At 46.6% G+C, this 25,833-nt stretch overlaps 1 protein-coding gene across 5 annotated transcripts in view; it reads right to left on the bottom strand.

The window, feature by feature from the left end:
• Positions 1-25,833, bottom strand: part of LOC121292720 (alpha-(1,6)-fucosyltransferase) — a 748,838-nt gene that overhangs the window by 529,717 nt on the left and 193,288 nt on the right. The window contains exon 1 of one of the 5 annotated variants that reach the window (XM_041215039.1): positions 5,117-5,176. The exons of the other annotated variants lie outside the window; for them this stretch is intronic. The gene's annotated coding sequence lies outside the window, so the exon portion shown is untranslated. Of the gene's footprint in view, positions 1-5,116; positions 5,177-25,833 lie in introns of those variants that run through there. 5 annotated transcript variants of the gene reach the window in all.

Below are 25,833 nucleotides of genomic sequence, written 5' to 3' on the forward strand. Positions count from 1 at the left end.
ACCCACAATCAGGCCCGTGCTGCCATTTTATGCGGCAGGCCAATTAAGGCCCCGCCTTGTGTATTTCTCAACTCCCGAGAAGAACGGGAGTGGGCAGGCAGCAGCGGCAGTGCACAACCACCGGGTCCAATGGCAACCCAGCCGCCTGTTTAAATGAAGGCCTGGCAGCCTTTGCAAGGCTGCTCACAATGACCGGGAGAAGAGCACAGCAGAGGGCTACTGTGCATCACACAAGTCCGGAGGGTAGGCCATTGGGGCAGGCCAGGCCAGAGGGTAGTCCACTGGGGCAGGCCAGGCCGGAGGGTAGGCCAACAGGACAGGCCAGGCCGGAGGGTAGGCCATTGGGGCAGGCCAGGCCGGAGGGTAGGCCATCGGGGCAGGCCAGGCCGGAGGGTAGGCCATCGGGGCAGGCCAGGCCGGAGGGTAGGCCAGCAGGGCCGTGTGCCCCCTCATTTCTCCAATGAGTGCCTGGCTGCCCTTCTGGAGGAGGTGGCAGCACAGCAGGAGATAATTCTTCCGAGGGACGGTAGATGGAGGCCTCCCTGCCTGACAAAACGTGCGTGGGAGGAGGTGGCCTCAGAGTGTGAGCTCCCATGATGTGGTGCGGCGCACATGGGCCCAGTGCTGCAAAAGATTCAACAATCTCCTGGCTTGGGAAGGGTGAGTACCATGTCGCCTCAAGTCACTTAATGCAGCTGTCAGCCTGTCCCCTCCCCACCCCACCCCCACGCCCCCAACAACTCTGAGCACAGTAACGTCATTGAACCCCTTATGACATGTACCCCTTGCTGGGTGTGCCAGCAGGTATTGCCCATGCCCAATTCACCCTGAGATATTTGAGCTAGGATGGGTTCTGCACACGCAGCATGTGTGACACTGACAGCCAGAGTATAAAATATGGGTAAAACTCAAGGATCTGCATCTAGGCAGAGTGCTGGAACTGGGAAGCATGTCGAAGTCAGGGTGCTAACATGCTGGGAGGGGAGCTTCCAGTTGGCAGGGCACCAATCCATCTGCTAGTCTTTGTGCTGGACGTGCTTGTGCCTCCTTGCTTATCAAAGCGACACCTTGTGATGCCACATGTGAAGGAGGCAGCATTTGGGCAATGGGGGTGGGGGTGGGGGAGGGGGCGGGGTCAGCCCTGGCTTGTTTGGGTGAGTGTGCGGCAGCTGCGGGGTGACGAAGAACTGGAGTCCTGCAATGTCTCACTCTGGCTGGGTTGGGCAGGGATGCGATGGGAATTCAGGTACAGGCTGGACTAATCAATGCTCCTCTCTCCTTTTCAGGAGAAGACTGCACACAATGCCTCTGAACGAATGCGGACTGGCGGAGGCCAGGTCCAGTTGGCCATCCTGACAGCTTTTGAACAGCAGGCCATGGATCTGGAGAGGCGCCAAGCCCCCAGGTCCACTGGTGGCGGTGAGGCTGGGGTGCCATGGGGAGGTATGTTTGGCGAGCACTCAGGTCACCATGTGTGTCACAGAAGCCATGGCACTGCTGAATGCTCAGTGATTGAAGTTAGCAACATGGGTTGACCATCGATTATGGAAGGATGAGCGCATAATGATCTGGGGGAGCAGCATGCAAGTTGACATTGTCTGCACTGTAACTAATCAAATGTCCTTTTTCTTCCTTTCAGCATCACCGGGGGCCAGGGGGAGGAGGCAGAGGACCCACCTCTCACCCCTGAAGCCCCAGAGCAAATCCACTCACCAGCGTCACACCACCTCAACCAGGCAGGCACCAGCGCAGATACTAGCACCTCAGTGGGAATTAGATCTTCGGCTAGTGTCCCGGGGCACAGCGGTGAGGGCACTTCACACTCGCTTGAGGTGCGGGCAGAGACAGAGTGTGTCGGAGGAATCCTGGAGACCAGGTACTTGCTCAGTCGGTGGCTGATGATGGGCCTCTGGAGTCATCCGTGAGGCTGTGAACGCTGGATGTACAGCAAGGTATGTGGGACGATCTGGCGAAGATACGTGAGGCAATGCGTGGCATGGTGCCCGTGCTGGAGCATCACTGATGCATTGAGCCTCATAGCTGAGCGCCATGCTTCCACCATGGAGAGAGTGACAACTCTCGTGGAGAGGCTCCTCCAGGAGACCAATCATGGCCTCCTGGGGTTGTGCTCGGACCTCCAAGCTCTCACAGCGCACAATGCTTCTGAACGAATGCAGACTGGCGGAGGCCAGGTCCAGTTGGCCATCCTGACAGCTTTTGAACAGCAGGCCATGGATCTGGAAAGGCACCATGCGCCCAGGTCCACTGGGGGTGGTGAGGCTGAGGTGGTGTGACGCTGGTGAGTGGATTTGCTCCGGGACTTCAGGGGTGAGAGGTGGGTCCTCTGCCTCCTCCTCCTGGCCCTGCTCCGGTGATGCTGAAAGGAAGAACAAGGACATTTGATTAGTTACAGCTGGTCAGTGCCAGCGTGGGAGGTGGTTTGGGCACGAAGTATCCCAGCTTGGTGCCCACCCATCTACGGTGAGCAGGGAGGTCCAAAGCGACCTCATGTTGGCGCAGCAGCTGCCTGTCGTCTCTGTGGGCTCCTGTCAGGGTACTCCGGATGAGGGCAGCAGTTCCTCCGCCCCTCTCCCAGTGACCATGGCATCCGATGAGGCTGCAGCAACTGGGGAGATGCCAGCTGTGGAACTGGCCACTCCCTCCCAGGCGGGGCCAGCACAGGCTCCACGGGCCAGAGGACACCCGCCAAGTTCATCGAGACCAACAGGACAGCAGAATCAGCAGGCTATCTCAGATGCCACTCCCAGCGAGGGGGTAGCATCAAGACATAGCACCTGTAGGCATAAATTAAAGGCACCTTAGGGACACCACGGGCTTCTCACTGGTGCTTTTATGTTGGCCCATAGTGCTTAGTCGAAGACTTGGTGTGATATCCAATGCCTTTTTTTTGGATTATGAAGTTACATTTGTTCCCTCAATAAATGTTGACATGTTGCCATGTCTCAGGGTGATTCCTTACTTCTGCATGTGGATGGGAACCCATGATGTTATGAGTGAGCTGTTTGACATTGAGCTTTATTGACAAGGGCCTTAGTTAATGTTATTATCCAGGCAGATTTAGCACTTAGGTATCAAGTATGGAGCCTGCAGCCCTGGTGTGTGTTGAAGGTCCATCTGTGTTGGGCTAATTGAAGGTTCTTTGCAATAAAGCCTCCCAGGCGTCCCTGCCTCCCTGGAGTATGCCCGGGTCAGCATCTACCCCCTCAGCTGTGTGTGCTCATCCTCAGACTCACTGCTGGACTCATCGTGTGCAGCCGCAGACACTGCGTCTACATCTTCCTCGTCCACTGTGTCCCCCCCTTTCCAGCGCCAGATCGTGGAGAGCGCAACACGCAACCACTATCACTGACACACAATCTGGGGGGTACTGGAGTGCGCCCCCTGAGCGGTCCAGGCATCGGAAGCCCATCTTGAGAAGACCGATGGTTCTCTCCACCACAGCCCTTGTGGGGGCGTGGCTCCTATTGTACCGCTGCTCAGCTTCTGTTCTTGGATGGTGGAAAGGCATCATGATCCACCTTCTGAGGGGATAGCCCTTGTCACCCAGCAGCCGTCCATCCAGCCAGGCTGGAGCACTGAAGAGCCCCGGCACCTGGGAGTGTCTGAGGATGTAGGTGTCGTGGGAGCTGCCTGGGTACCTTACACAGACTTGTAGAATCAGCATCCTGTGATCACACACTATCTGCACGTATATGGAGTGGAAGCCCTTCTGAAGAGAACTAAGTAATATCACCTTGGTCAAGTTAGAAAAAGATTAAGAACTTCCTACAGGTCAGGTACGCACCACACAATGTGAATTGCTCTTTGAACAGCCAGTACAAGCACAAAAGGCCAAAAGGTAAGTGCCAAACTGTACAAACCTTGATTTCAGAACGTGGACCCACTCACCTGCTGGCACCTTGATGGCCACATGTGTACAGTCTATTGCATCCTGGACACGGGGAAAGCCAGCTATGGCCGCGAAGCCTCTGGCTCACTCTGTCTGGCTGCCCTCGTTCGAGCAGTAGTGGATGAAGGTCAATGCACGCCTGAACAGAGTGTCTGGCACCTTGACACAAGTGTGGATGGCTGATTGGGAGACTCCGCAAAGATCACCCACCGACCCCTGGAAAGAACCAGAGGCATAGAAGTTGAGGGCAGCAGTGACCTTTAGCACCACTGGCATGGGATGCCCACCCACACAGTTTGTGGAGATCTCAGGGCCTATCGTCTGGCAAAATGGGGGTGACTGTCTCCCTTGAGAGATGAAGCCTCCTTCGGCACTGCACCTCAGACATATTGAGGTAGCTGCTTCACCGCCTGTAAACCCTGGCAGCAGGATAGTGGCATCTTCTGTAGCCCCTTGCGCCTTGGACTTCCTCTTGACCCTGCGCCCCTTGTGCCTGCGCCTCTCCTCCCAACGGTGGCTTCCCTGGAGGCTGAATGTGGGCTCCTGGCCTCCTCCCTCTTCTGGCCCTCCCTTCCTCCTCAGAGGAGGTGCCTCCAATGGAGAGTTCAACTCCCATTCCCAGGCTAAGGGAAGGCTTCCTGAAAGCTGCAGGCCCCAGAAATGATCTTTACTATAGAGCCCTGACCTGAAGGCTTTTACTCCTGTCCAAGCAGCTGGTATGAGCTTTGAAGTCTTCCTGCTCACACAGGCAAGTATCAGTAACTTTCGCACTTAAATATCTGAAAGATAACTTTCACGACTCCACTCACCCCCTTATCCCACCCATGGATAAGGTTTATCCAAATGTCTCCTGTCCGCCTGCCCGTTGTCCTGAAGATCTCACAGGCCACGAAAAATTGCAGTCAATTGCTGCCTCAAGGGCCTTAACTGGGTGATTAATTAATGGTGGGGGCGCATCGGAGAACATCGCGCGCCCGCCCACCTAAATATCACAACGGCGCGCGGTGACCTCAGAATGTTCGCCTGACATCACCGCACGTCATTTTACGCGTCAGCGTGCGGGGGCCACTCCTGCATGGCAACAGGGAAAATCAGGCCCTGGTGTCACAGCTGCTTGGAGCTGTGGTTCTGTGAACAAAGCTTTAATTTCACTTGCAGAAGTAAAACACTTGGATAAGGTAGAAAAAGCTAGCGGGAATACTCTACCCTTTGAGGCTACTTTGTAATATCGCAGGCAGTGTCCCATGAACCCAAAAGAGCAGCTTCGTAGCAATCCACGTAGACCATGACTTCCGTTTTCAAAGCTAATCTGGAACTATGGAACCACGAAAAACCTGGCTCTCTTCCCAGAATACACATCGGTTAGAAAGAAGTCTAGCAAAGAGGAAGACCTGATCAGAGAATCACTTTGTTGGTAAGAACTTCTTTTAAAAAATGTATATATGCAAAAAAAAAGGTCAATCAAAGCTATCCTGAGTTTAATATATTCTGTTACGTTGTGGAGTTCTTGAGGAAGAGTACTCCTGTTGAACTTATCTCTCTCACAGAATGAACAAAATTAGTTTGCTCTAAATGTGAGGCCTACCTCTGTGTTACCAGTTATTCTGGGTCTCTTTCAGAATCACAGTATTATTACAGTGCATAAGGATGCCACTTGGCCCATCAGGTCTGCACTGGTTCTCTGACAGAGCGTTCTACGTAGTCCCAACCCTTGCATTATCTCCGTAACCTTGTACATTCTCTCTTTTCAGGTAGCAATCCAATTCCCTTTTGAATACCTCAATCAAACCTGCCTCCACCATCCCTCTCAGGAAGATCATTCCATCCTCTGAGTAAAAAAGCTTTTCCTCACATCATTATTACTCCTTTTGCCATTTATTTTGAATCTGTGCCCTCTAGTTCTTGATGCTCTCTTGAGTGAGAACAGTTTCTCACCGTTTACCCTGTCCATACCTCTCAGGATCTTGACTGCCTCTTTCAAGTCTCCTCTCAGCCTTCTGTCCAAGGAGAACAGTCTCAACCTCTCCAGTCTATCCTCATTGCTACAGTTCTTTATCGCTGGAATCATTCTGGTGGATCTCCCTCAGTATCTCGCTGCAGTCACAGCATTTCACCATATATCCTGTTTCTTTGACCTCCATTTATTCAGTGCACCTTCCACTCAAGTATCTATCCTATAGCTTCCCAAACTGACCGTCAAGGCAAGAAACTTACTACCTGGTTTCCCTAAAAAGGATGCAAAGTGAGTTCTAAGTTCCAGAGAGACCTGAAAAGAGTTCATTCTCCTGTTCTGGTAAAGTGCATAACCTCAGCAACTTGTATCTGTCCTCTCTTGCACACCTGATTTTCAGTTTTAAAGATGCATCTCAGCGCAATGTGCGATACATTGAAATCTTAATTACATTCTTTAAACAGCAGTTTATGATTTTACTGCAAGTGAGGAGTAGTGAATATTTTGTTGCTTCAAGTCTTTGTTTTCAATTCACCACCATCCCAGTTAGTCTTGATATTGAAGCTCCCTCATTGTTCTCACCTGATCCCTGCAATCCCTGAGGTTTAACTCCTTGTTCTACACCTGTGGGCCACTTAGTGTGTCCACCAACCTCAAGAAGCATGAACTCAAGAGTAATTCAACTTCCCAAAGTCTCACTTTTCACACAGAATGCTTTCTAAAAAATTGATGTCAGGTTAATTGGGAACTGCAAAGAAAAACCAAGACATTCAATTTTTGAGGTACTTGCATGGAGGCAAATTAACCCTCATATTTCTCTCTCCACAGTTCTGGGCGCCACACTATAAGAAGGATGCGAACATATTGAAAAGGGCGCAGAAGAGGTTTACAAGAATGGTTCCAGTGATGAGAAACTTCAGTTACGAAGATAGGTTGGAGAGGTTGGAACTGTCCTCCTTGGAGAGGAGAAGGCTAAGAGGAAATTTGACAGAGGTGATCAAAATCATGAGGGGGCTGGATAGAGGAGATGGGGAGAAAGTGTCCCTGCTCATAAAATGAGAACGAGAGAGCACAGGTTTAAAGCGATTTGCAAAAGAAGCAAATGTGATGTGACAAAAAACTTTTTCACACAGCGGGTGGTTTGGGTCTGGAACGCACGGCCTGGAAGTGCGATGGAGGCAGGTTCAATCGAGGCATTCAAGAGGGCATTAGATGATTACTTGAACGGGATCAACGTGCAGGGGTCCGGGGAAAAGGCAGGAGAATGGCACTGAGTCACAATGCTAATTCAGAAAGCCGGTGCAGACACGATGGGCTGAATGGCCACTTTCTGCACCGTAACATTGTGATTCGGTTCTAGCATTTTCTGCTTTCATCTCTAGCATCTGTGAGGGTGTTGTGCTTTTTGTCTCCGGGACAAATTGTGACCTTTGTCCACCTGACATGAAACCAAACTCTGGATAAAGTTGTGGAACCATTGAACACAATGATGTGTAAGAATATAGAGCCTTGCAACCAACAGACAGGGGCCACAGTTCATTCACCTGCGCTGCATTCGAAGAGAGATGGACCACGCTTATATTGCAATCATTGATTCAAATGGACTCAGTCAAGGCAGGAAAGAATTTTTCCAAAACAGACACATAGCAGAAAACAGTATGAACAAGCAGCTTGAGACTTCTGATATTGTTAGATTTTGGATAACTCATAGAAAGCCTCTTCCTTCTGATTTCATTTACAGAGGTTTGTGATTTCATCAAAATCATACTTGCTCTTTCATTCCAGGCTTGCTAGCAATCGTGCTGTTTTACTGGATTTGCTTAACCAATAGACACACCACTGAAGTATAAATAATGCTAAAATGATATATTTCTTGTGAAACAGCCTGTGACAGGTGGAGAAATGCATTGCTCCGCTCATTTTAGATTCCTGTTGCTCACCAAATGTGTACTTATCCCTTTGTTTGATATTGCTGAGTTTGTCTTGTTGATAATTAATGCCATATCGTATTTTTATTTTTTGAATTCTTTTCGGCTGACAGGCAATATCGTAGCAATTGCCTCCCTGATGATTCCGAAGGGCTTTGCCTGTCGCTACTGCAGCCTGATTCCCAGTTTGTACCGAATTAGCTTATGTCAGCCAGGGAAGGGACAGGATAAAAAGGATCCCAGTAAATAACCTGAGCACCTCCAGGGTTGAGATGGGTAAATCAGTCTGGGTCTCCGCCAGTGGCCCCAAGTTGGAGGCCCACATGCGGAGGTGAAGGAGGAAGACAGGATGCGGTGCCTCAGGAATTAAAATGGCTTACCGACTCTCCCACTCTCACGGGGCATAGTCAATTCATGGGCACTTGGGGAAGACATGTCACTGAGCTATCAGCATCCCGGTACAAGCAGAGCTCTACCTTGGTAAAGAGTGAACTCCTACTGTTGCTCCAAAAAGATAAGTGGACGTGGAAAAATAATGAAATAATGGAAAAATACAAGCAGATTTTGTATCTATTTCAGGATTATTTGCATCTCCAATTATTAGTCAGCTTCATGCTTAATATCAATCTTGCATAGCATCATCCGATTTGACTTTTATTGAATTCTATTGTGCAAGTTATGTACTGAATATCACGGTCCACTCATTCTGTTAACAGTTCAGTGAACCCAATGGTTTCGTGAGGCATAATCTTTATGGACTCGATGTTAATTAGAATAGTATTAGCATCCCATGAAAGGTTCAGCAGCTTTTCTTCCTACTATTCAAGTCAGACTAATTGGTCTCTAATTTCCTGATTCTTATTTCAGCATTCAGGGTACCGCAAGCCACTCTTCAGTCATCACCTGCACTTCCTGTAACAATGGAGCTCCTGGGAGTATCCAGCGGTGTCTCATCTATTTGTTTATCAGTGTGTTACAGACATTCAAGCAATAAGGCACTTCAGAGTTGTGCCAGGGAGCAGTAGGGACAGAGCTCTGAAAGCAAGACTGCAACCTTCAGGGTCCAACTCCCTCCTATTTTACCTGGTGTCAGCCCACTTAACAAAAGCTGCTCAAAACCAGACACTTTCAATTTCCACTTGCTAAAGGCAGGGAAGTAGAATAACAGCCCTCAAAATCCAAGAGTAGGCTTTCCACTAGCACTGCTTGCGCTGTTCACAGACAGCTCATCTCATCAGTGGGGATGCAAAATGCCAAGTCCATGACACCACTTCAAAGCAAACTGTACCTCTTAAAGGGAATGTGTACCTTGGCTGCTGAGAACTGGCATCTACCATGTATAGTATAAGGGTCTGGCACATATAGGGTTATTGTGGGACTGAGTACAGTACCGCCCAGAGAGTGATGTAAGAGTGCATGACCTACATCCAGGTCACTCTACCATTGGACAGAGATGTGTGTACCTGCAAGCATGGAGACAGTTCCTAGCTTGTACCTTTACTGTATATTTGTAAATAGTTCTAAGAGTCAATAAAGACTTACAATTAACCTATATATGACTATAAGACTTCTTCAGCTTTACCCAACATTTTATGCCATGTACAAATCAGAAATGACTGAAACACCTGCTGTGAGGGAGATTAGGTCCTCAGATGCTGCGTGGGTGGATGGAGTCCTGTAAATGACATTGGTTTTCGATAAGTGCCATTAGGCACTTTTGCAGCATTGTAAATTTTCTCAACTTGAAAACCATTAACTGCATGGCAAAGAGAAAACAACAATTCAAGAAGGGGATGGGATTAAAATAGCTTTGGTGAAAAAAAGGAATACATAATCTGCCCAGAAAGTGACATGGGAGAGTACAATGTGACTGCAATCCTTCACCTGTTTAAAACCTTCCAACAATGGGCAGGCGGTCAACTCGAGAAAGTCAGAAAACAATCAGCCTAAGCCAAAATACTCCATCCCCTTATGGCTGAACCAAGCCTAAATACAATGTCACTATCCTCCCCATGCTGCACTCCACACCCACATGGCACAATGCAGGAACATTCATTCATCACAAGGTTCGATCCTGCACTGGGTCTGCAATGTGACACTGCTCTACAATTCACTGGTCCTTTGTTGAGATAGTGTGATTGAATAATGCCACATTATCAGATGAAGCAATGCTTTGGATTGGCCTCCAGCCTCAATTCAAAAGGTTATATCAGCAATGCATTCAGTTTCAGAGCAAAACACCGCTGAGGCACTTTCCACAAGTTAGAAGTTATTATTAGATGAGAATGTAAAGCATGATTTCTGTAAAACAAAGTTTCTAAATCAGTGATGGATGAAGCAGTGAGACTCCAATCTTGTCCGTTATGTAAACTTTAATTGTCTTGTAAAAAAAAGTGGGACTACAGGGGGCAGAAGGCAGCCAGGCACAAACAAACTGCCACCTCACATATCCTGACGCCAGGTATTGCAGGAAAAAAAAGACATGCCATCAAAGCTTTCTGTCCTGGACTCATCGGGGCAGCTCACAAGAAATTACCAACAGCAACGGGGGAACAACAATTTATACTGCATGAGAAGAAACTGCTGATTGGTGGGCACGTGGGCACTGATTGGTGGAGGTGTTGCCATGGAGAATGCAGCATGGAATAGTTAATTGTCCAGCTTTGTTCAAATTCAAACCAGGCAAGTCCACTGACCTTGAACAAAGCTGAGCAGTTAATTGTTCCATGCTACATTCTCCATGGCAACACCTCCACTAATCAGAGTCCATTTGCCAATCTAGACTTGTCTTAGGCCTGGACTGGATTACTCGACCAGTGACATCTTCACCATGTCACTGTTTTCACGAATAACTTAACTACTTTTCAATTCCGTACCACTAGAAATAAATCCCAGTGCTTTAATATTTATAATTGTTTCTGCTGATCTGTGATTCTGCCCTGCATGCCAGACTACCTGGCACACTGCCCCTCCTGATGGCAGGAAGAGGCCCTTAAGTAGCAATTAATTGACCACCTAAGGGCCTTAATTGGTCTTGGGGCAGCTAGGCCAAGTTCAACCTTCCTTATCCCAGACGTCATCAGGGGAATTTGGGAAGATGGCGAGCTCCATCTGATTAAGAAACACTTAATCCCGGAAGAGAACATTTGTTCCAATTTAAATCTTTCCTGCTTTCATGCGGCTCTGGGCTGTAACACATGAACACTCCCCAAAAGCTCGATTTGAAATTATTTATCAGGTGGGGGGTTTTGATAGTTATATCTTGCCACTTGGGTTCAAGTGAAACAAGTTTTCTATTGCGCAATGTTTCAGCACTTTAGTCAACTTCAAACCCTCCCAGATCAAGTACAGCGTAGTTTTAAGGCAAAGTCATGTTTATGCTTTCCCCTTGCAGCATTCATTGATCTCACCTTCTGATGTGTATGTACCGCTGCACCGATGCAAACTCTCCATTTCTCATGAGCCACACTGTGTTTTCAATGAAAATGTTAATTTGCTGCCAACTCATAATATGGATTCTAATCCATTATGTTCTACATTGTAACTGTCCCAAACTCATTCCAAATAGGAAACTTAAGAGTAGAACAAGAGATCAAATTCACCCCATCACGCTTCAGGCTCGTTTTCTTTTTAATTCGGCTCTCCTTGATATTGCACCTGCCATCTCCCTTGGGATCCAATTATGAAATTTGACCATTTTGCTGTTGGAGACAGTCTAGGAGTTGGCAGTTCATGTATAACATGGACATGGTCAATGAATAAGCACTATTAATGACTACTCGAGTTAACAGCATTGAAGAGCAGTTTGTCTGCCCCAATCTAGCTTATATGAAGCAATAAAGTACAAAACGCAAAAAACAAATTTAAAGACAGAGAGAGAAAATTGTTCTGCACATATTATAGAGAAAATGGTGATGTAGTGGTAATGTCCCTGGACTACTATTCCACAGACCCAGGCTAATGTTCTCCAGACAAATCCCACCATTGGGAATTTAAAGTCTGAAATTGAAAGCTAGTCTCGGTAATGCTGACCATGATGACTATCATCAATTGTTGTCAAAACCCATCTGGTTCACTAATGCCCTTGAGGGAAGAAAATCTCCCATCCTTACCTGGTCTGGCCTACACATGACTCTAAGTCCACAGGAATGTGGTTGACTTTCAACTGCCCTCTGAAGTGGCCTAGGAAGCCACTCAGTTCAAGGGCAATTAGAGGTGGGCAACAAATGCTGGCCTTGCCAAAGACACCCACATCCCATTAAAAAAAATTTTAAAAAGAAAATATTTGCAATATGTAGCAATTCAGCTGACTGCACTTCTCCTTTCAGTTAAATTCAGTTTAACTTCATTTCTGAGGTGCATGAAGAAACATGACAAAATATGACTGTAATGAAAAGATAACGATGAAGTGAGCACCTACAGCTCCACTCATCAAAAAATAAGGGGCTTAAGAATGGAAAAAAAAATTTTGTTTGTGGCATTTTTTTGTGAAATCCAACTGTGCATTTTGCTGCCACCAGGAGGCGAGAAACATTTGAATTTCCTTTTTAATCCATCCATTGGTTAATGTTATGATGTGGCAGATGATGTGTGCCAGCTGGACCAAATCCACAAGGAAAATGTGGTCCCGTGATCACAATGATTTTGCAATTTATATTTATTACCAAAAGATGTGTGCACTGAATTCAGAAATGATGAGACCACCAAGACCTTTAGAGATTTTAATAGTTAAATTGAAATATTTATTAACAAAATAAAAGATTTCAAGCACACCCATAAGGCAACAGTCCAAAATAGATTTTAGGTTTAAAAGGAAACCAGCAGTACCCACCTGACAGTGGAATTCCAAATGGCCATTTCCAGCTTTAGTTACTGGACACAGCTGACTTAGGCACAAATGGCTGGAGGCTTCTTGAAAGCTGTTTCATACACTTCTGTTAAATCTCACATGGCCCTCACCTTACATAGTCTTTCATTCTCCTTTATATATGTTTCTCTCTCTTTAGTATGTAAATTCCATTGTCCCTATAAAATCTTTCATGTTGCCAATATTGCCAGTAACCTTTGGGGAAACTACATACACTTCTCAGTCTTGCTTATCTGACTAGTTGTAAACAGGCTAACATCCGTTTGAAATCCAAACAACCATTCACTTATCTAAAAATACAAATTCCCTTCACACCTTATATGCTAAGCCAGCATCCATGTCTATTCATCAGGAGAAGGTGCTGGGAAAACGGAAAGGTCTGAAGGTGGAGAAATCACCTGGGCCAGATGGATTACACCCCAGAGTTCTGAAGGAGATAGCTGAAGAGATAGTGGAGGTGTTAGTGGTGATCTTTCAGGAATCACTGAAGTCAGGGAGGGTTCCAGAGGACTGGAAAATCACTAATGTAACCCCCCTGTTTAAGAAGGGAGTGAGGCAAAAGACGGGAAATTACAGGCCGATTAGCCTGACCTCGGTGGTTGGTAAGATTTTAGAGTCCATTATTAAGGATGAGATTTCAGAATACTTGGAAGTGCATGGTAAAATAGGGCAAAGTCAGCATGGTTTCACCAAGGGGAGGTCATGCCTGACAAATCTGTTAGAATTCTTTGAGGAGGTAACGAATAGGTTAGACAAAGGAGAGCCAATGGATGTTATCTACTTGGACTTCCAGAAGGCCTTTGACAAGGTGCCGCACAGGAGGCTGCTTAGTAAGATAAGAGCCCATGGTGTTAGAGGCAAGGTACTAGCATAGATAGAAGATTGGCTGTCTGACAGGAGGCAGAGAGTGGGGATAAGGGGATCCTTAACAGGATGGCAGCCGGTGACTAGTGGAGTTCCGCAGGGGTCAGTGTTGGGACCACAACTTTTCACTTCATACATTAATGATCTAGGTGAAGGAACTGAGGGCATCCTGACTAAGTTTGCAGATGATACAAAGATAGGTGGAGGGACAGGTAGTATTGAGCAGGCGGGGAGGCTGCAGAAGGATTTGGACAGGTTAGGAGAATGGGCAAAGAAGTGGCAGATGGAATACAATGTTGGGAAGTGTGAGGTCATGCACTTTGGTAGGAAGAATAGAGGCATAGACTATTTTCTAAATGGGGAGAGAATTCAGAAATCTGGAGTGCAAAGTGATTTGGGAGTCCTAGTCTAGGATTCTCTTAAGGTTAACTTGCAATTTGAGTCGGTAGTTAGGAAGGCAAATGCAATGTTGGCATTTATTTTGAGAGGACTAGAATATAAAAGCAGGGATGTGCTGCTGAGGCTTTATAAGGCTCTGGTCAGACCACATTTAGAATATTGTGAGCAACTTTGGGCCCCGTATCTCAGGAAGGATGTTCTGGCCCTGGAGAGGGTCCAGAGGTGTTTCACGAGAACGATCCCAGGAATGAAAGGCTTAACATATGAGGAACATTTGAGGACTCTGGGTCTATACTCGAGGGAGTTTAGAAGGATGAGATGGGATCTGATTGAAATTCACAGAATACTGAAAGGCCTGGATAGAGTGGACATGGGGAAGATGTTTCCATTAGTAGGGGAGACCAGGACCCGAGGGCACAGCCTCAGAGTAAAGGAAAGACCTTTTAGAACATAGATGAGGAGAAACTTTTTTAGCCAGAGTGGTGAATCTATGGAATTCATTGCCACAGAAGGCTGTGGAGGCCAGGTCATTGAGTGTATTTAAGACCGAGATAGATAGGTTCTTGATTGGTAAGGGGATTAAAGATTATGGGGAGAATGCGGGAGAATGGGGTTGAGAAATTTACCAGCCATGATTGAATAGCGGAGCAGACTCGATGGGCCGAATGGCCTAATTTCTGCTCCTATGTCTTATTAGCATTTCCAGCACATTTCTATATCTGGTTTCTTTTGATAATTCCAAGCTTGCAGTCTACCTGACCCCAAACATAATTAAGTCACACAGACAGACCCAACTCTACTCACATCCATAAACCTACTTTGCAATAAACCAGAAAAAATATGAAAATCATTATACTTTTGTAACAGTTAAAGTTTATGGTAAGGAAACGCAACAGTTCCACTGCGACAGCTTAAAAATTTCCGAGTGAGAATCATCAATAGCTGGATTCAAGTCACTTCAAATCATTACTCCACCCCGGACACATATGACTGCAATGCCCACATATTAACCGAAAAGGTCAAGACACAAGTAGACAGCAGTTACTTCAGTGGGTGTAAACACCAGCATGTTCTGCAGGAGACATCTAGTCAAGTGTTCATTAAAGCTAATCAATACACTTTCTGGTGCACAAACCTTTCTTTTCCCTTGTGGCTCATCAAATGGAAGATACATATTTCCACAGAAGGTTACTGCTAGATTAGGCTTCTGGAAGCTGCCAGACATTCATATTTTCCATTTAACATTCTGTCCACTAGCTGTGGTGACATGGACTAGCTGACGGAAAAAAAAATCCCATGTTTAAATTCCAACACCTCTCATTCAGGACCAGTTTTCCATATGCCAATGTGCCCTGCATCAGGCAAAAAATGTTGGATGCCGGGGGTAGGGGTGGGGCATGTCCAAAGGAAAATTGAGGACTCGCATCAGACAGGCTCAACATCCCGAGCTGTCAACATTTTAGCAACCTTTGGTACGAGAGATTTTTCGTCATGAGCCAGCCACATGCTTTAAAGGTCCCGCAGGGATAACAAACACGTGCAGTAGCACCAGGCCGTGCCCATGATGTGGGAGCACAGGGGACGACCTACCTCTGTTTTAATCCGAGTTCCATGTGCTGACACTGAGGCATGGGCCGGGATTTAAGGTGGGCAACAGGTTTCTCACCCACCGATTGGTGGGAGCCCCCGTGTCACTTTTCTCTGGGAGGCTGTTAATGTTGTTTTATTTGCACTCAAAAAAGAGTATGAGAAAGGGACTGCTCAGGGGGAGGGGCTCTCTACGTGGGAGTCCTTGCTTTTTCCACTGGGGACCTGGTGGTGGGTGGTGTGGGACGCAGCAGTCCCAGGCAGCCATAGGTTAAGTCGGTTCACAGACTTCCAGGTTGCCCATATTATCTGCCACCTTGAGGGCTCTATGTTCCGTGTGGTTATAGGTTGTGCAAGGTTGCAGCCCCCTTTTGGTTATTTGAGGGGTCTGCTCCTCACCTTGTTGTTCAGATCAGCCCCACACTCCTGATTTCTGGCCACCCAGTCCTTGTGGCGGTGTTGGGGGGTAGGGGGTGGTGTGGGGGGGTGGGGAGGTGTGCAGATTGGAAGACGACCTCCCCAGAAGGGAAAAAATAATAAAAACTGGGAAATGAGAATACTGGTCCGAACTGGTCTTGTATACCTTAAAATGGAACACCAGTGAAAACTGGGAAAATAAGAGTACTGGTCCAAACTGTTTCTTCCTCCTGGGTCGTTAGCCTGCTCCTGGGCCCAGCCAAGCCAGCCATAAACAGGTCCAGGCACTGGCTTGTTGTGGGGGTTGTTAAACCCCGTCTGCCTCTCTTCCATGGTTACCTCCACGCCCATGTGTCCCTGGAGAGAGAAAGCATGCGGTGTCTACTGGTACCTTCGTGACCAGTGGGTGCTAATAGCAGCTGAGGCGCACCACCAACCCCGAGAACATTATTCTCCATTCGGTAAGTTTCCTTTTATGTTTTTGTTTTAGTTACTGTACCACTTTAATAGGTTGTTAATTAGTTAATTTGTTGATTTGATTTTAGTTTGCGCAAAAAGAGTACAAAAAGGGACTGCTAGGACACTGGAGGTTGGCAGGTAGAAGGCAGAGAAATGTAATGCTGCATTCTGTAAATAAACCTACTATCCAGAAAAGGGCCTGTATCTAGTTTTATATTTCACCATCTAGCTTGGAACTATTTAACAGAGGCCCGACAATATTACATTCCAATCATGCGTGCCCCTGGGGAGCGTTGGGTCTCCCATCCAACAAAGCCCCTAGTAGGGCTGGGACTCTGCCCGAGAGCTGCCAGCCAGAGACCGGGATGTGCAGATTACACTTGGATACTGTTCATTTCCTTCTATCCTGGTGTTAATCTTATATCGTCTACTCACAGTTCAACAAGGAACCTGCCTTTGCACTCATCCATATCTTGTGGTGCCGTCCATGGGAAGTCAAGACCAAGTGTAATATTCAGGTTAAGCAGGTTCAGAGGCCATGGGGCAACTAGATGGGGAAAGAGAGGAAGCAGGTGGGACGGAATAGAGAGGGTATTGCTGGCATATGTTCTTTCTGCTCAATCAGATGAAGAGACCAATGTATGGCATTCAGAATTCAAGGAACATTGAGTTAGACATGATTCAAAGAGTAACTGCTTCAGAGTCAGCATTTTGAACTCCCATTTAATGAAAGTATCTGTTGTTGTTAACTAGCTTCAAAAATGTCATTGCAAACTGCATTGACAATCTCTGACCGACACTACAAGTTCTGTTAAAGGGTCACGAGGACTCGAAACGTCAACTCTTTTCTTCTCCGCCGATGCTGCCAGACCTGCTGAGTTTTTCCAGGTAATTCTGTTTTTGTTGCTGGCATATTGACAGTTTTGTAGGGTCTATTCTCCCTGGTAGTGTCGGTCAGAGATTGTCAATGCAGTTTGCAATGACATTTTTGAAGCTAGTTAACAACAACAGATACTTTCATTAAATGGGAGTTCAAAATGCTGACTCTGAAGCAGTTACTCTTTGAATCATGTCTAACTCAATGTTCCCTGAATTCTGAATGCCATACATTGGTCTGGCTCAGAAAGTTTTCAGTTTTGTTGCTGCAGACCATGTCTCATGCAAATGATACACTTACAATAAATACAAGATGGATCTTCCCAACGTGAACACTCTTGAGCTTCACTCTCTCATGAATACGTGAGCTGGGGGTTGGCAGGTAGAAGGCAGAGAAATGTAATGCCGCATTCTGTAAAACTGCCCTGCTTTATAGGAGCGGCACTCATGTTTGAGAAACACTGTTGGATTGTAACGCCCCATCTCTTAATGTCAACAGATTTGATTTTGAATCCTGAAGTCTATTCCCAAAAATTTCAAAGCTCGAGGGCTGTGCAGGGTGAGTGGTGACATTGGTGTTGGGTTGTGGCCCAAAATGATCACTGGATATTTAAAGTCACGTTTTTAACGGGGGCCGGTATTCACATTTAGCATTGTGGATTCGCATTAACATCGTTTCGTGCCAGGTGTGGGGTAGAGTGGCATGACCTGATTGGCCATTTTGGAGCGGCCTCTCCTCCTTCCTGAGCCTCCTGCTCCCCGACCCTCCCACAGGAGCGTCAGCGGCAACTGGGGAGCACATTCAGTGGCAAGTCGGAGGATCAGAGAGCATAATCGGTGAAGGGCAGGAACAACGGTGAAACGGGAGAGGCAAGTAAAAAGAGTTAGCATATTCTTTCGCATTTTTCAACTTGCAGGGTATGATGTTGTAATTTTTTTTCTGCTGGCAAAGGTCCTACAGAGCCTAACTGAAACTTTTACATTGATGATAATGGGAAAAGCTGATTGTTTCGTTTAAAGTCGCACTTTTCAGGAATGCAACTACAACATTAAGGGAGGACTTACTGCATTGGCAGAGAGGTCAGTAATGAGCAACCACCACGCAGACAGCAACAACCAGATTGCAAACAGGCAATCTGTGATTTGGGCAAGTGGCCTTCAAGCTACATAATTTGGACCAGATCTGAAAAAGACAGGCAGGATGAAACACAAGCAGGGTGGTGAGTTATTCTGAGCACTCTTGTGATGCTCTTAACTAAAATAAATAGAGAAAACATGACCAAAAAAAAAAAAAACCACTGATGTTTACAACTCCCAAAAATATCCGGCCCTGTGTCTTCAAGAAATGGGTTCGACATAACCTTTTGTGTTAAATGTTTTCCAAAAATGGAGCACAACACTTTCACTTTCTGCCAAAGGCAAAAGAGCTCAGTGAACGTAGATTCAGGCAGGCAAGGTTCTTTCAAGTACCAGCAGATCAAATTCTGCCAGCCCTCTTCGGAAAGTGGAAATGTCACTATCCAGCTTCCTGCATATGTCGGCTTCCAGCTGGCCTTTGTATTTCTGGTGGAAAAAATTGGCCAGTGCCGGCCCGATGATTGGAAAATCCAATTATTGTGACACAATTTTAAAGATGTGTGTGGAAACCTGAACTCCAATTCATCTGGGTGCTTCAGAGCCTCAAATTACAGATCCATTCGCAATGTGAAAACACTAGGATTGCACGCATCTTCAAATTGCAGAGCAGCCTTTGATAACAAAATTATTAGGTGCGATTTCCAACCAATTTCATTTGTCAGCCTAGTTCCTTTTTAAACAGTTGAACTGCAATATGAACTTGTATTTAATGCAGGAACAGAATGGCACAACCAAAACACTTCACATTCTCTCCAGAGAAATTAAACCCTTCCTGGGGCACACAGAGACAGTGTCACAATTGGTGGCTACGAAGATGCACGAAACGGCGGCTGCCCAGTCGGGGTGGGGGGGAAGAGTGAGGTGTGGGCTTCAAAACCCTGATATTTGCTTTGCTGCTGATGAAAATTCACCAGCATCAAAGCAAAGCATCAGGCCAACCTGAAAAATTTAAAGGACAGGATTTTACATTCCCCTGCTGGCAGGCGGTGGGGGGGTGGGGGGGGGGAGGAGAATTTTACCCCCCCCAATGGCCTTCCAGTCCACCACATTGTGTCAACAATTTTACAAGGGACAGGCAAGACGTCACCTAGCCCACCTGCCCTTGTCTCAGTTAGGGACCTTAAATGGGCAATTACTGACCACTTAAGGGCCGTTTCCTGCCTGGCCTCAATTTTGAAGCTGGCAGGAGGAATTCAGGGGTTGGGGGGAGGGTGGACCCCAGCAAATCACCCTGCTCGGGCCTCAGTCGGGAAGAGGAGATGCCTTCGTCAGCCACCTCTCCCCAACAAGGTCTGTCCCCCTTTGGTGCACCTCCCCCCTTGGCCTCCCTGTCAAGGACCCCACCCCTCTCCCCCCCACCCCCCCGATGCCCCCCAGTAGTCCGTATCTCCCCACCCCGCAGTAATACCACCCACACTTACTGGGACCTGGACGCCAGGGCTTCTGAATCTGAGAACTGCTCGCAGTCCCAGTCCTGGCCACCGCGACTACTGGTGCTGCTGAGGCAAGAGAGCTGCCGACCAAATCAGACTGGCTGGCAGATCTCTCAGGCAGGATTTCCTCCAGAGTGAGGGCCTGAAGTCCCACCTCTAGCCAATTCATGCTAATGGCTGCAGGGTAGCTGGTTTCAGCGGGGGTGCCTTCCCCGCTGACTCTTCAGGTGGCGGGGCAGGGAAACATTGCCAACTAAAAAAAAATTAGCCCACGGTTCTACAGTGTTAATTGGAAAAATTAGATTTACAGGTTAAAAATAACAGCTTTGATATCCTGTTACCATCTTAAGCAATCTACTCAAATAGCAGATATCCAACCCAGAAACCAGAGACATGGCAGTCCTATTTCAACCAATTAATTCAATAATGTTTCACAATATGACAGTAAAGCTCAGAAGAATTGTCAAATAGTGTTTAAACAGACTCATCTTCATTCTAACCTCTGCCAGCCGCGCTGCATTTTGTTTTTAAATCTAGACAGCATTTTAATGTCGGAAGAGGGGGACAGCACTGACTGCAGTCTTAATACTGCGATTGACCTAGAAAGTATCCTTTGTCCGTAAATCCAAAAACAAACGCTTCCAAAAGCCACACTTTTTTGAACCTCATTGACCTTTGGTGTGGGGAGTTTAGCTGTTTGTCTGCTGCACTGTTTACCCTTGCGATTTTTGTGTTATGCATGTCAAAACTTTTTACAGGTACCCTATAGTTATTATTGTGATACATCTTACTTGTCCAGCCATTTTATTTACTTTAGGCTAATAATAACACATTTATTTGGAAAAATGTTGTTGCTTTTTGAAAGCAAGAGCATTTAACTCTTTTGGAGTCAACCAATTAAACTAAATCAACAAAATAAGGGATAAAGCAATCAAGAACGCCACAGAATAACGTTTAAATTGGTTGAGATTAATCAGTTAAGTTTCTGGTCAATAGTAGGCTCCAGGATGCTGATGGTGTGGGACTCAGTGATGGTAATGCCATTCAACATTATGGGTAAATGGTTATATTCCCTCTTGCTGCAGATGATCATCACCTGGCACTTGAGTGGCATGAAAGTTACTTTGCCACTTGTCAGCCCAAGCTTGAATGTTGTCCAGGTCTCACTGCGTGCTTCAGTATCTGACTCGTCGTGAATGGTATTGAACATAGTGTAATCATCAGCGAACATCTCCAATTCTGACCTTACATTGGAAGTAATGTCATTGATGAAGGAGCCGAAGATAGTTGGACCTAGGACACTAACCTGAGGAACTCCTGCAGCGATGTCCTGGGACTGATGATTAACCTCTACTCCGCACTCAATTAAAGATCCTCTGGCTCACCACTTAGGGCGAATATCATTGCAGGAGCCTTGACCAATGCCCTTAGATTTCTAAGTGTGATGGGCCACTATTTGCTGAGAGTGTAGAAATGGAAAGTTCTAGAAATACAGGGCTGAATAATATGTACCGGTGCAGCAAGCAGGTGGCGAACGCAGATGCAACCGGCATTCAGACTTGCGAACCCAGCACCCAAAGATGCCAAATAAAGCATCAATTAGGTCAATCAAGAGTGCTTGGTGGATTCCGGGCCACAGGCTGAAAGTATACCACCCAGATCAGAGCCCGTCAGCCCTGACCCAGCTCCAGGGCATGGCTTGTAATTTAAAATGGCCTCTTTAGCAGTGCGATGCAGAAATACACCAAACTGCATGAGGTCTCAGGCTCTTAAATCATGAATTAAAGTCAGTATTCATCTACTTCTTCCATGGAGCACTTCCAGCAGGCAAAGAACACTGAACAGCCGAGATTTAACCCTGTCCCCAGGCAACCCACCATTACAGCCTGCCCCAAAACAAAGAAAAAGGAAATACAGCTGGCTTAAATCCCACTCCAAAAGCATTTTATTCCATTCTGCACATATTATGCCAGTCAATTGCCTTTTTATTGAGCACAGCTAGCTGATTACTTTTTGTTTGCATAGCGTGGGCAGACTCCCAATTGCCAGACCCGCCCTCTAACTGTATTATCCCAGACTGGCACGATGACACCAGGAACCTGACCCGATGTCTTCCGCCCCTGATAACACGTTGGCGGATTTCACTCCCTTTCCCGGAGTGTATTATTCAGGCCACAGAATGAGCTCCAATTGACTTGCTGTATTCGCTCAGAATTTTGTATCCTATTCCACCCAAACTAAAGGGTTTCGTTCATCCCAACACTTTTATGTCACCCAAGTTTATAATATTTATCACCTGCTGAATCAACTAAGTATTTTCATATATTTAATCTGACCTGCCCTGTTGACCAGGTTGAAGTCTGTCCAGAGTCTCAAAATGGCCTATTTAAAAAAGGGACGTGTTTACCATCAAAATTACGCACACCCGTCGTTTCCTAAGACCACTTGAGAATACTGCACCAGTGTTTATACTAAAGTGAGAGGCGGGAGAGCTAATGAGGTTGAAAAAGCCAGCTCCAAGACACGTTCTGTTGAATCACTCACAACAGCCATCAAAGAGGCAACTCTATCTTCATGGGAAAAATTTCTGCAGATTTTTGGTTTACAAACCGCGATGCCATAAATTGAATGGGAACACCGATTTCTGTCATTTCCATGTGTTGTCGGTCCAGTGAAAATGCTGCCCAGCTCTTTTGGCTCTTCTACTTTTTCAAATGGAAAAAGGTTTGCCAAACAATTTTTCACCAAGTCATTGACCTTTTTTTAAACACGCGGCTCAGAATGGAAGCAGTTTGACAAAAGTTGAGCGATATTTTCTCTCCTCAATTTGGAGGATTTATCCTTGGTTTCTCAATTTAAAGAGCGATGCAAGACCATGAATACCTGACTAGACCATCCACATCTTAAAATATTAGTGACTGACACATGAACAACTACCAACTCATTCCATTCCTCAATCAGAGGTTTCCAGACATGTTCTGCTGTGATGGAAGCAATGGAGGTTGTGATGTTCCATTTCCTCCTGGAGCCCAAGTATCCCACACCTCCTTCATGTGGTATCTTGTGGACAAAAGACTGTTTTCTCAAACTAATGCCTGTCCCTGTGCTATGTAACTTTCTGTGGAATTATAATGTTTGCTGCTATTATCGAGAGGGAAGGATGATTGAGGTAACAAAACTAGAGCATTAACACTCATTGGTGGTTAAGTTGGAACACCCCCCTACCCCCCCAACCGTGCACAAATTTCATCCATCAAGCAGCTAGTGCTGCAGTAAGAGGCACACCAGGTATGGGTTCCAAGCTTGTGTAGGTAGATCAGGGTCCTTGGGTGTGCTGAGGCTACATAGTGTCCGTCTGAGTCCACTTTAGTCCCCATTGTCTTTTGTACCAGCAAACATGACTTCAGGACTTCGCAAAGTGCTTTAGAGTCAATGACGTACTTTTGAAGTGTTGTCACTGTTGTGTGGGAAACACAGCAGCCAATTTGTGCACAGCAAGCTCCCGCAAACAAGAACGTGATAATGATCAGATAATTTTGTTTTTGTGTTGTTAGTTGAGGAGTAAAGATGATCCAAGGTTATGCGTAACAAGAAGGAATTCTAAGGTCTAACAACTGTGAAAAGCCTCCAGTCTCTGGGTATCAAGTTGCTGTCTACAGGAACCGAAGCTAAGAAAACTCACTGCGAATATCACTTCCAGGGTATTGTGTGCTTTGCCTGGATCTGTTGAAATGTATTTGTTTTTACTGTTGCCTTAACGGAAGTGTAACTGGGAGTCAGATTAATTAGGGGAGCTAGGAGTTATCGTAGTAGTAATTTGTAGATCTAATTATGTGCTTAAAATCTTTTCTTCTATTAATAAATGTTTAATTTAGTTTTGTAAAGAATTTTTACGATTCGGTGGACTTATTACTACTGAATTCAAACCACACATCTGGAAATAAAGTACAAATTGCAAAACAGTTGCAGCAGCTGTTTTAAGTTTCCTTCTGGGACTGGAGCAGCTCGGCATTTACTATCCACTGGGCCATAACAGCCCACGACATTATTGGATGAGCTGGAATGGTGTGTATCCAGAGCAACTCCTCATTAGCCAACACCAGCAAAAACAGATTAACTGGTCAGTCAGCTCACCGATATTTGCGGGATCTTGCTTTGCATAATATGTCTGCCATTTTAGTGGCATAGTAACAGTCACTGCATTCCTAAATACTTAATGGCTGGTGAAACACCTTGAAATTTGATACAGCATGGCTCAGATTCAAGTCACCTTTCTTACTAGAAATGATCATTTAATTAATGTTAATTTCCTCAGATTGGGGCAGACTGCACAACAAATTTGATCCATGAAAGGAAAAGGGACAAGCAATGGAAGAAGTCATTCTTGTATTGTCCCTGGAGCTCTGTTAGTCCCATCTGTCTTTTCCTTCTGATCGTGAAGCAGAAAGAAGCTTTCCTGTGATCACCACCCCCTTATTTGCAGTTAAACACAATTGAGAGAGCGGAAAACAGCGTGGATCTTTGTGAACTACTCAAAGCTTCAATTTGCACATCGCAGTTCCACAATAATGGATAAACCTTTCCAAAATGTTAGATGCTCAGAACTATGAATGACAATGCACGTCAACACAGCTCAATTAAACCAAGTTCACAAAAGGAAGTTATTGATTCCAGTGATACTTCAGATGTTACAAATGCTGTGTGGAGGTCTTGTGGTACAGTAGGAAGCGTCGCTACCTCTGGGCCAGACGTTCCAGGTTCAAGTTCCAATCCAGGATTTGATGGCCACGAATGGTGAGTTCATAACGCGGCCAGCTCATCACCTTGCAAATCCTTCCAATACGCCTGATGCCAGGTGGCACGAGTGAGTGAATCTCCTGGTCAGCTTGATACAGAGTGGCACCCCTCAAGCTCTCGGCCGGGATTTGCTGGCCCCACCATGGGAGGGACCCGCCGCGGCAGATTTGGCGGCCCAGCCTAAAGTCCATCGAATTTCGGCGGGGCCGGACAATCCCAGCGGTGGGTGGGTCCAGAAAATCCCGCCCTTAGCCTCTGGTGACAGGCTAGCAACCTACTCCTGGAATGAAACCAGCCATGGAAACAGACCCTAAGCGTGTTCTCTGTCTGCCTCATGTGCCACTATGCACGAGAAAGGTCTAAATTCAAGATGTTGCATGTTAAAAAAAAATGTGGCAAAGTCCTTTGGCTGTTACAGCCACAGGCTGTCTGGGCAATAATGTATTTCCAAACTCCTAATATTCTAAACCCTACAATTCAATGTTTTCAAACAGAACCTTCTGCTAGGCTTTAACCTTCTGCAAATGAACCGAGCTGATGTCAGTGAGCGTTTCCACTACGGACTAACAAAGAATGAAAAAGCAGGATGGCAAGCTCCTGCAATTCATGCTAGAAAGGGGAGACCTGGCACAAAGTTGAAAAAAAATACTGCTTTGTTTATCCTTCAAATTTCAATGGAAATTTTTACACAACTTGCAAAGGATGGCTAGATGCAATAGGGTTAACTTTCCCAGGAGAGGCAAGGCATTTTGCTGCACAATGTAGAAAACAAAAGAATGTCTTAAACACAAGCCAAAATGCTGGAGGCACTCCAGTAATCAACCAGCACCAATCCCTGCTAGCAGAGGTCATTGGCCCGGGAGGGTACCAGGCCAGGGAATGGGTTGGCCCTCGTGGCCCTGCCTCAGGGCAAGAGGTGAAGTCCTCAGCTGGCTGAGGCCAAAGCCTGGTGTGGAGGGGGCGGGGCCTGGAGCCCAGAGCACAGCCTGGAGGGGGCGGGGGCTGGAGTCCAGAGCACAGCTGGCAGGGGGGCGGGGCCTGGAGCTCAGCACAGCCTGGAGGAGGGGGTGGGGCCTGGAGCCCAGAGCGCAGCCTGGAGGGGGCGGGGGCTGGAGTCCAGAGCACAGCCGGCAGGGGGGGCGGGGCCTGGAGCTCAGCACAGCCTGGAGGAGGGGGGCGGGGCCTGGAGGGGGGGGGGCCTGGAGGGG

Source organism: Carcharodon carcharias, chromosome 20 (genome assembly GCF_017639515.1).
Source record: "Carcharodon carcharias isolate sCarCar2 chromosome 20, sCarCar2.pri, whole genome shotgun sequence".
NCBI lineage: Eukaryota > Metazoa > Chordata > Chondrichthyes > Lamniformes > Lamnidae > Carcharodon > Carcharodon carcharias.